Source organism: Hemicordylus capensis, chromosome 2 (genome assembly GCF_027244095.1).
Source record: "Hemicordylus capensis ecotype Gifberg chromosome 2, rHemCap1.1.pri, whole genome shotgun sequence".
Taxonomy (NCBI): domain Eukaryota; kingdom Metazoa; phylum Chordata; class Lepidosauria; order Squamata; family Cordylidae; genus Hemicordylus; species Hemicordylus capensis.
Genome location: NC_069658.1, coordinates 164,250,480 through 164,256,479, shown reverse-complemented (window position 1 = coordinate 164,256,479; position 6,000 = coordinate 164,250,480). Strand labels below are relative to the sequence as shown.

Here is a 6,000-nt window from a genome sequence, read left to right as displayed (position 1 = left end):
TTAAAAATCAAAAACAACCAGATCCCCAAAAGTGACAAAGTTGGTTTCTATTACAAGGCTCTGAATGTTGACCCAGAGTAAACTTATGCTTTGATGTGTGAGGGGGAGGGACTGGAACTATGGATGCTAAGTTGCTTTCTAAGCATTATTGGTTTTTTTTTAAAAAAGTTCTGAGAATGAGAACAGGGTTTTTCTTTAGTCTTCCCTCACTCAGTCGTTGTTCTTTTTAGATCAGTTAACACCTGGCGAGGAACATATGCAGTGGAAAAGGACAGAGGAGAAATAGAAGGGGAGAGAGAGAAAAAAGAGGTGAGAATATAATTCACTGTCTTAGAAATCTATCCTTTAATTCAGCAATAGCATGAGTCTCCTAATTAGTTTTGTTGATAATCCAAAAGTGAGAGTTATTTTATCTGGAGGCGAAAGCATGCTTATACTTTCCTTTACTTATCATTCTATTTTAGATAACACTTTCTTTCTGGAAGGATAGCTTATGCTTATGACTGAAAAGCCACTAAAACTGTTCTAGCATTAGGGTCTCTTGATGAGGTCAGGTCTCCAGTCTTTTGTGAGCTTTTCTGTTTAACACTTCTAATGAAGATAGATAAATAGATACTTTTACCAGCATAAAGCACAATATATTTGAACACAGTTTAAACGTATTAGCATTCAGCAGCAGATTAAGAATTATACTAAGGTGTTATACACAGAGATGTTAGAATATTAAAATACTGGAAATACTACGCAACACTTCTAATGAAAAAGATGAATGCGATCTCTTTCCCTCCAATTTCTCTTTATAGAGAAATGCATTGGTTTGCATTTCTTTAACCCTTTCCACATGTTAAGTGAATGTATGGATTGTTCTTGGGATTGTGCTTTAGGATTGTGCTTGGCTCCCAAATTGCATGCATTTTCTGAAGATCTGAATAGTGCAAACATGTGTAAAGTTGTACATGCATAGGCTTTCGCCATATGATTAGGAACCCTGCAAAAGGCAGGGCCCCTGACTATGTGTACAGAGTCTTTCCACATACCAGCATATAAACTCAAGCTCTACTCAGAACTTCAGGCAAATGTGTCACAGTCAAGAGCGGAGACCAAAGGCATGTTCTTGATTCACTCTCTTCCCTGTACCCCCACTAAACATCTGAACAGAGCTACTCGCTTTATCTCTGTTCTGAATGTTCCTTTGTTCCTTTGTATCCATTGAAGGTTTTTCTAGCTTTGTTTCAAAAAAACCCCAAAACTACTACTTGAACAAATATCCTGTTTCCCCTCATTCACATACAATTCCTTTTGCTGATTCCTATCTCCATTACTCCATCTCCCCATGACAACATGAGATCATCAATGCTCCAGTTCATTTGCCTGTCCTCCATTTGCAAAGAAGTTCGTCCTCACTTTACCTTTACTCACTTCACCCCACAAACCCTTCTCTTGAGAGCACAGCCCAAAACTCTATACTCTGGTGGTCGCTAAAGGATCAATATTCTGCTTCAGGATCAGTACATAGAGCCACCCAGAACATTTTGGTGCCTGCCTAAAGTGGAAAATCCAAAGTGGCACCCCCATCCCCACCACAGACTAATTAGGCACACCACTGACGAAGTACACTTTAGCTTAGACTGATATTTGAAAAACTTCTATGGTCAACCTGTGGTATAATTAGATATGAAAGTGTGATGGATGGTGTAACGATTATCTCTTTTGACTAAAATAATTGGGGTGGGTGGGGGTGGCACCATTTCCCCAAAATCAATAAATCATCCTTCTTATCTCTGATTTGGGCTAATGTCCAAAAAGCTGAATTTGGGAAACTGTTAGAAATACATCACAAAAAGTCCTCTCAAACACATTTTATCTAATACCTAACAGAGAAACTCATGGGAATAAGTCAAACATGTTTAAATGGGAACGATTTCTACAAGGAAGTATATTATGAGAAACCTGGCATTTTATGTCTAATGGAGGTTTGTTATTTTTTAATAGCTTTGAATCTTAGAGAAAATTATTTTAAGATGGCCATCCAGTGGCACTTGACACCACAGCAAATATTTAAGAAATGTAATACTGATGAAGATAAACGTTGGTAGTACAGTTCAGATACGCAGGATTTCTACTATATGTGACAGAGGTGTGTTGAAGCTAAACAATATTGGAGAATAATTATTACATCTATCAATACGTTGTTTCAGATACAAATGTCACTAGGTTACCTGGACATGCTTCTAAATAAATTAAGGAAGTCTGTTCAGAATGATCAGGAGCCTCTAGTATATGTACTGGTCAGCCAGAATTCTTTTTACTAAATATTGGATGTCAAACGAGATCCCAAAATCCCCAGAGTGGCTTAATAAGATATGGGAGTATATTATTATGAAACTAGTAAAAGTGATTGCCTGGGGGAAATCTATGATACAGTGCTGTGCATAGAAACTGTTTTGTGAATATATAGGTAGAAATACTTCTGAATCTTATTTGGAATTGGAATTTATAAAATGGTAATAAATTCTATTGTGCACATGCATATATAATGCAGAGCATACTCCCAGTTAATGGTGCATAATTCTCCCATGCTAGTCTCATTGAGTGTCTGGGAACTGTGCAAGGGTGTGTTGTTCTTGGGCAGTGTCTACTCATTTCAACTGGAATTGTGCATGAGAACTTTCTGGTGAACTGTGCTCCATTTGGAATTGTATTGATCTCCCGCTCCATTGCCCTTAAAGGCACTTCAAATCTGCCTCATCTTACCCCAGACCTGGGCCAATTCCGTAGGCAGTGACAGTAAAAGAGCAGCTCAGTTAAAATGCGATTGCAAAATTTACCTTTCTGAACAAATCTTCATTGACTTAAAAACTGGATTCCAGCATATTTGGAACATCATTAGTCATTTGCGTGTGCACACTATGGCACAAGAGAGGCTGAAAGGTGGATTTAGGGCCCAGACTCACCCAGTGAGTTCCGTGGTTGAATGGGGATTCCAACTCAAGTCTTCCCGGCAGGGGCGTAGCAAGGTTGGAGTGGGCCCAGAGACGAGATTTTAAAATGGGCCCCCTCCCCACTCAAAGTCCAGGACCTCCGCACACTCCAGGTCCCCAAGGATTTAAGTCTGATATTTCAAAATAAGTATGCTGCCTAGAAATACATTTCACTGAATACACACACGCCACAATATATAGTGATATACATTGAGTACTATACATCTGTGCTACTTTTAATGCCTAGAACACACTAGAAAGATGAATGATTAAAATGGACCCCTTGCTGCAGATTAGCAAAGGAGACTTTCAACCATGCAGGGTGAGCCTATGTTTGTTTTCTCAGAATTCTGAACAAATTCAGTCAAGTTTGATTCCAGGAGGTTTTTCACAGGAGGCTTTTAAAGCCCTTTAACACACCTCTCCTCTGGAATGGAGGTGCTGCATTCACATGGCCAGATTTACCCTGAAGTCCCTGCAAGTTATTGGGGAGCAGTTCACACACAAGAAAAATAAAATAAAATAAAAGCACAAGACATGCTTCACAGTTCTCACTCAGTCCTTCTGGGTTGCAAAACAACTTGAACATAAGTGCATTTATAAATGAATGAATGAATGAATAAATAAAATAAATATAATACTGTTTGTTCCAATAGTTTTTGTAATTTTCTGCCATGAAACAAGCCACTTATAGGACTTTTTAGATAGGTTTTTTTTAAGCCAGCAAATTTTCCAAGCTGTTTAAAAATAAATAGTCAGAGACTTCTCAGTCCCTCCCCCCCATATCAAAGCCCTATGGCAAGCAGATCCCTATATATCGGTGGGGGGGGAAGGTAACCACAAAAAGGAGTTCACACTCTACCTGGCAAATGCTGGGCAGGGCAGCAAGGGGTCTTCTGCTGCAGAGAGCAGGGGTGGCCACTCTGGCTGCCTCCTCCTTCCTGGCTGGCTTGGGCCCTACTGGAGTTCAGGCTTCACAGAGGCCTACACGGAGGCCTCCCTGGAAGCCCCGCCCACCCACCGATCAGCTGAGAGGCGGGAGAAAAGGAGCTCTTTGCAGCTTGTCTGCTGCCTGGATGGCCGGCCAGGAGAACAAGCAGGAGAGACGGCGAAGAGGGCAAGTGGCTGAGGGGCCTTGGGGCTGGGCAGGGGGCAATGGGGAGTCATGTGAGGTGCCTCTGGGGGGCCCCTCCAGGCAGTGGGGCCCCTAGACAACTGTCTCCCCTTGCCCGATCGTTGTTACGCGTGTGCTTCCGGGTCCTAGTCCAACACTCTAACCACTATGCTACGCTGGCTCTTTGTGAGATCTTCAAACATTTTACAGTGCCCTAAAAAATCTTTGCAAGTGAAGCCACTGAAGTGGAAGCAGGAGGAGCAGCGTAATAAAACAGGAATAGAAACTGCAAAACAGGATGAAGCAAAAAACAAGACAAAAGAAAATCATTTCTGGAACATACTTCTAAAAGCTGTAAGCAGATCAACTAACTAAGGGTCAAATGAGCCATGACATCAGACATGCCATTAGCACTGGAGTGCTTGCTTTTTCTTGTGTAAGCAGCATGCGTGGGGGACTATCTGGATTGGGACCATGGCAGGGGTAGAGTTAAAGCTCAGGACCCCTGCTCATGCTATTGACATGAGAAAAAGTAAGCACACGTGCCAGTGGTATGACTAATGTCATTTGCAGTTTGGCCCTGACTGACTGATTTTCAGGGCACTTATAGGAACCAGATGCTGTACTTGCATCAAAACTGAGATGCAGGCTCTGCCATCGTGCATACAATCGAAGAGACCGGATTTCAGGGTTTTGTCAAAAGGTGTGCTTTCACTTTCCTATGATTTCAGTCAATGCTCTCGCCATTTGTGGTGAGCGTAATATAAAACACAAGTGAGATCTGCCATGAAATGTGGCAGTGAATGCCCAGCCTCTAAAAGGAGTGCTCCTATTCAGCACGTTAGCCAGCCTAGAACAGGTCGTGATGTTCAGGCCTCACAGGAGGCGGGGGACTGAGGAGTGGAGAGGGGGAAAGGCACTTCTTTCCATTGTCCCCCTACCATGCTATATGGGTGGCTGCCAACCCCAAGTCTGTGTGTGTGTGTGTGTGTGTGTTTTGCTGGGGAGGAGAGCAGGGCTGGAAAGAAAAAATTCTTCCCCCGCCTTTCCTTTCTCTTGAAACATCCCTGTGCAGGGACGAGAGTTTTTTTAATCTCACAGTACAAATGCCCCCAATCCTAACCTGCTCCCTGGAAACTTAGCATAAATTCTTAGGCCAATTCCCTCTCTCCTCCTACCCTCCATTTTTATTTTGAAAAAACCAACCAACCAACCAACCAACTCCGAGTGACATTCTGGCTCAAAAGTCCTCAATATTCTGGAAATTCATGGGAATACTGGGGGTGGGGGTGGGCTCAACATTTTTTATTTTTTATTTTACTTTCACAAATGTATATACTTCTGTGTACTTAGGGGAGTCCCTCAAGTATGAGGAAATCACTACCTTATTTCCAGGCAGTCCTTTTTCACTTCCGAATTGATAGTCACCCAACCGAATTTATTATTAGAAAGAATGATTCTGTCTGTGCAACTAAGGTGCTGGATGCTTTCCATGTAGACTCACATCCTTCCTAGTTCCGTATTTCTTTTCACTTCTGGTTTAATCTGCAGAAAAACTGGTTTTTATTGGCAGCGTGGTCTTGGAAAAGTCTTGCATTGGCAATGGCAGCTGAAAGGATAAGATCCTTTTTATGAACAGTTATGTGACAGATTGGACTAAGCATACCTGACCGCTGTTCCCTCTTTTAAGGCGTGCACGCACTTACACGTTTTTTAGTGTCCGCTCAGTTAATTTTAGATCCTGCTCAGGTTTAATCAAGGATGTCCCACTCTGAATGCAGGTGCGCACACACTACCTTGATACTGCCCCCCAGAACAAAACTCATTCCGCACATAGATGAAAAAAATTAGAGAGAACACTGTACCTGACCCTCAGTAATTCCATGTATTATTGAATGTATTTAA

The 6,000-nt window shown here is 42.0% G+C and overlaps 1 long non-coding RNA gene across 1 annotated transcript in view; it reads left to right on the top strand.

The window, feature by feature from the left end:
- The first annotated feature begins 233 nt into the window (after window positions 1–233).
- The window catches only part of LOC128342847 (uncharacterized), a 32,986-nt gene continuing 27,219 nt past the window's right edge, over window positions 234–6,000 (top strand). Inside the window, exon 1 of the long non-coding RNA XR_008315193.1 lies at window positions 234–309. This is a non-coding gene — a long non-coding RNA (uncharacterized LOC128342847). The remainder of the gene's footprint in view (window positions 310–6,000) is intronic.